A 6,000-nucleotide genomic window follows, 5' to 3' on the forward strand; every position below is an offset into this window, starting at 1 on the left:
AAGTAAACCCAATGACCATAACAAAAGTACTCAATGTCCTAAAGGAAGACAGAGCAACAAGAAAATCATTGAAAGAAAGGACCCGACGAAGCAAGGCAGAAGACGAACTATCAATCATAGAGTCTCCCACTTGGTCCGTCAGATGCAATCAAAAGAGGAAAGCGTTGTGTCCAACTGTAAAAGGGTTGAACACTAAACATGCAGTATGTCTTAAAATAGTAGGGTCATAACCTCTTTTAATAAAACGTTTAATGATTTTAGTAAAAAAACAGCAGAAAAATTACCATGGCCCAAACTCTTACGAAGTTTGTAAATCACATCGCCATAAAAACCAGGCTGGCTAATCCCTTGTCGCAGAAGAGTTTTTAAATCACTATTGAATTTAGAAATTAAATCAAAGTTACGATTGTAAAATTTAGTAAAATATTTCCGTAATTTATGATAGCGGTAGCCCTGTTTTAGAAGCTTGCTGGTAATAAAAATATTCCGCTCGTTGAAATCCTTTACGTTGCTACAAGCTCTAGCGAATCTAATTAACTGAGAAACATAAACCCCGTAAGATGTTGCATGGGGTACGTCTCCATCTAAATGTGGATAATTAACTATACAAAAGTCAAAGTCATGTCTTTTATCATAGATTTTCGTGTGAATAGAATTGTTGTTGATAGTAATATGAAGATCCAAAAATGATGTACTTAAATTTGAAGAGTTCGTTTTATTAAGTTGTAGTTCATGCGGATAAATGTCAGACACCATTTGATCAAAATAAGGATTATCTAAATTAGAAATATCATCAAGGTATCTGGAAGTATTATTAAATGCGACTATAACATCTTGTTGTTTATCATCAAATGTTGCAGGCTGGGTTTGATTGAGCCTGTTCATGGACGGAACTCGAAAGTGCAAGTTACCGTCCACGGCACCTAGCACCGGATAAAGCAGAATTCAACATTAAACACGAACATGGTGAAATTTTGAATTTAGAAACATCCGCAGATGTGTTCATACGGCGGTTATCATGGAACCTTCAATGTGACACAGTAGTGCCATTCCATGTCCCAAAGTAAAATAATGCGTGTGCCCTAAACGATAAAAACATTGGGCGGAACTAAATTAAATGGAATTTTGAAAGGGGGTCTGAAGTTATGAAGCCTGCATATCACAGATAAATCGTCAAAAGACAAATTTAAAAAGCAGGCAACATATCCTAAGGGTGATTATACAGTATTCAAGTAGGAATACTGGAACCACCCAAGATGAAAATGGCCAAATAGAAGAAACTAAAAGTACCACATAACATGTTTACACAACAATAATGTCGTGCTGAACGATCTTCAAGGATTGAAAATATAAGTAAGACACATTTCTGCATTAAACACTATGACCACTGCTGTTAAAAACTTGTTAATTTAGTACTATGTCTTAGGTATAAAAGGTAAGTTTAATTCTTTTGAACCGAAAGTTGATCCAAACTAGTCAATTACATGTATATAAATTAGGCAATTGAAAGCAGCCAAAACTCACTTTGTTTACATAAAGGGACTCCACTTAAGTTTTTTGACACAAAGAGACCTGAAATAATTTTTTTCAAGATTAATGTTCCATTTGATGAAAGTCTAGACCAATTACATGTGAGCAAAATTTCAGATCATTTGCTCACACCGTTTTTCCAGCAATTTTTCGAGTTGTGAAAAGTGACCAAAACTTGATAAGCTCAGAATAACACATTAATTATATATGTTATACGAATTTCAATTATTTCTTAGTATATTTCTTATTTATCTTTTGCATATCTTTTTGTATTTAGTTGCCCCGGCTGATCTGTGTAAGAAATACAAATTTCATTTTAAGGCTTTTGAACATAAGTGAAGTTCCTTTAATAGAAGACAATAATTAAGATGAACAAGGCAAAGGCAACGTTCATAGGACGCAGCCCCCGGCAGCCCCCGACACCTAAACCTGGACTGGACATAAGGGCGGTGAAAGGAGAGGGACAAAAAGTTAGTCCATGTCATATATTTTAAAAGTATTTTTAATATGCACCTTAAATTTTGGACTATTATGCAAACGCCTCTCTTTTTCATTTTTGTAAAATATTTTCATTGGGAAACGTTAAGGATACCTATTACTACACAGAATTATCAGTTTCAAACAAAAACAACAACAACAAAAGAAAATAACGGGATGCTTATATATATGATGATACTTTAACTCTGTTCCCACTTCCTTTGCTCCTTAATTGACAAGTTGTACCTTGATAGTTGTTGATGTTGAAAGTCACAGAATTATATTTATTTGTCAGCCATTATATCGAGCAGAGTCTTAATTTATCATCATTTAATCAACTATGTTATATTTTCGACATTTTTGGCGTGTATACATTTAAGATGGTATTTTTAGTTTCTTGTATTTGTCCTTTTTCAACTTAGGTGATTCCAGCATTCCTACTTGAATACTGTATAATCAACCTTAGGATATGTTGCCTGCTTTTTAAATTTGTCTTTTGACGACTTGTCTGTGATATGCAGGCTTCATAACCTCAGATCCCCTTTCAAATGTCCACTTTATTTAGTTCCGCCCATTGTTTTATCGTTTAGGGCACACGCATTCTTTTACTTGGGGACCATACGCCGCTTTTCATGGAATGACACTACTTTGTCACATTGAAGGTTCCATGATAACCGCCGTATGAACACATCTGCGGATGTTTCTAAATTCTGTGTTTAAATGTTGAATTCTGCTTAAGCCGGTGCTGGCGGGCGTGGACGGTAACTTGCACTTTCGAGTACCGTCCATGAACAGGCTCAATCAAACCGAGCCTGCAACATTTTACAATTTTGCCGTTTTGGGCTTTCTTTAGGGATTCTGTTTATCACTATTTTATTCAAAATTTAATTCAATATCTATTTCTCTCCATTAGTTTATGTAACTGGAGACTTCTACTCAAGAACGGCGTGTAAGTTTGTGACAAGTATGATATCCTTTTCAATCTTGCCCATTGTAGGAATGATTGTTATTCATGCTTGTGTCTGGTCGTAACAAAAGTTGTGTAAATGCATTTCAGTGTTAACCATGTCAGTTTATAATACATTTTGTATTAGCAGACATTGATAGAAGCAGTCGCTAGCGGTTTCCTCTCAGTCATAAGATAGATAAACAGGCTATTGATAAGACAATCCTTTATTTTCAAAGACAGACATTTCTCAGACCAAACATACCACAAGAGGAAAACATCTAGAGAGATACTTCCTTTCTAACGCGTTTTATGATCAAACTGTATTATCTTTGACCTTCATTAAGTATTGTTGTATAGAACTGTTAAATATCCCTGAAAACGAGCTAGCTGTGAGTAAAACAAAGTATTTGTAAAGTGCCAGTTTTATCATTGTGACGTGACTGTAAATTATCTTAATCGAGATAACATCACCATAAGGTATATGAACTTCTCAAGTTAAACATTGGATAGATTTCTGTCATTTTATATCTTTGTTTTATTTGAATTAACTTGTTTCGAGCTACCCTTGTAATTCATGTTTCTAACTGTTATCATCTTATTAATCTGCGAGTTGACTGATTTATAAAAATAAAACGAAATGCTTAACCGGTTTTTCAGGGAATCGACATTAAAGTAGGACGGACTTGTGTGTCGTAAGGTGTTTATATTGCTTAATGAAGGCTTTTTAAGGACAGAGTTGTCCAGTATTTTAGAAAGACAACAACAACAGCAGAAGCAACAACAACAACAAAAAAACAATATTGTTTTTTTTTTCTTACAATTTCATGGGCACGTTTAACTGATGGTATGATGCACTTATAATATATAACCGGCAACAATTATATCCACTTCAAAGAATGAATCATTAAATAGTGAATTAAATTTGTAATGAATTAAGGTATATAATTGTAGATGTTGTAAATATGTGTTCCATTTTTAACGTTTTTTTTAATGTTATAACATATTTGATAGCTACGGTAATATCGACCGGTTACACCAAGTGACATAATTAGATAATCACTACGAAGTGTTAGAAAAACTATTCCTATTAGACACAAAGCACTGAGATCGACAGAAAAAACAAAATTAAAGTACATAGCTTATGGTGTTAAGCTGAATAATCTTATATTATTAAGAAAGATGCTAGGAACAGCAGTGTTTCTGATAACATTTTAGTCCCAAGAGACTGCATGTTGTTTGTGAATTACACAAAGTTGTGTGTCTGCTTTTAAATGTCTAAGCTTTAAGAAATATGAAAAAAGGAATTATGCTTATGATTACGATTTAAACGTGTTTTTTACATTTATTAATGACTGTTTTGTTGTTAATAACATGATTATTTCAAATTATACAATTAGATTGATAAAAAAATGTGCTTTACTGGTCTCATGAGCCACCTAAACTATAAGTAATAGTAATGAAATGACAATTATAAGAAAGATATCCACAATATATGTTATCCGGAACTCAAACTCTGCAACTGTTTCTTTTTTTTTTTTCAAGCTAATCCCCTGGAACACTGTAAACAGTGCCCCATTTCCGGGGCATAAATTTAAGATTAAGCCCCCAATTCTGTGGCGGGCTTATTTCGAAAGCTGTAAACTGTAAAAGTTTAAGCTTGGAAAAACCCAAAATATTCTTTTTTTCCAGGGTAAGGGTCTAAATTTAATTAACTTGTTTTTCCCCCTTTTCTTGATGATAATACTTTTTGTTAATTTCAATAAACCGTATAAAAAAATTGTTGTTACTCTTTTCTGTGGTCTTTGTGATGTTATTAATAAATTTGGGTTTTAGTTTGAAGGTGTAGGAAGAGAAATGGTACAAAACATTTTAGTTTTACAACCTCCAACTATTTGCTGTCAAAACGTTTATTTGTTATTCTTGTGGGAATCTTCAAGATTTCAAATAAAACATTTAAAATTAAATTTAAACCCAAATAATTATATTTTGAAAAAAACATCCAATTTTAAAATAAAGGTTTTTGTTTTGATTTTTAATTTTATTTATTTAAACGGGCCCTTTTTTTTTTAAAAGATTCAAAGACCCAAAATTTCAAGTTATCTCTTTTTTTTAAAAAGGGGCCGGGGTACTTCGATTCTATTTTTTTTTCCCTTTCCCATTAAACATTTAAAAAAACTTAAAGATTAAAATTATATTTTAAAAAATTTTGGGGGAAAAAAATGTATATTTTAGTTTCCCCGGAAATGGCCCCGCCTTTAAAGGGGGCCGGGGTTTTATTATAGGGGGAAAACAAAAAATAAAGGAAAATTTCTTTTCTTTTAAAAGGAAAAGAAAGTGTGTTTTTTTTGGGGTTTAAATGTTTGGGGATAAACGAGGTCTTAATAAAAAGCCGTTTATTAAAAAAAAAGGGAAAAATTTTTTAAAAAATGAGTTTTCTTTAATTGGGTTTAAATAAGTAAAAAATTTTTTAAAAATTAAAATTTCAATGTAAAAAAAAACTTTTTAAAAAAGGGGCCCTTTTAAAGGGAAAATATTTCGAGGGGGTTTTTGGAACGTCGCAAATTAAATTAAAAAAATGATCAAAAGTTTTTCCCCAAAAAGGGAAAATGGAAAAAAATGTTTAAAAAAAATATTTGGCTTTTTTCGATTTTTTTTCAGGGTAATTTTCTTTTTATCACAAAACATTTTGGGGATTTCAAATAGAACAACTCAAAATTAATTTTTTGGGGAAAATTTTAACTCGGAAATTTTTCAAACCTTTGGGTTTCCCAAAGACAATTTTTTTATTTATTGTAAAATTTTTCCCCTTTTTAGGGTTTTTTTGGGGTTTTTCAAATTTAAAAAAGGGGTTCCCTTTTCGGGCAAAGTAATCCTTTCCCACGTTTTTATGTCTTTTTTTAAATTGATATAAAGTTGTTAAAAAAAATTAAAGGGTTAAACAGTTGGATGGGGGTTTTAAAAAAATTTTAACGGGGGAAGGGTACTTAAGTTAAAAAATTTTATTTTGGGTTTAAATTTAAATGTTAAATGGGCAGAAAACTATT

The sequence above is a fragment of the Ruditapes philippinarum genome, unplaced genomic scaffold (genome assembly GCF_026571515.1).
Source record: "Ruditapes philippinarum isolate M1 unplaced genomic scaffold, ASM2657151v2 ctg261_1_1_1_1, whole genome shotgun sequence".
Taxonomy (NCBI): domain Eukaryota; kingdom Metazoa; phylum Mollusca; class Bivalvia; order Venerida; family Veneridae; genus Ruditapes; species Ruditapes philippinarum.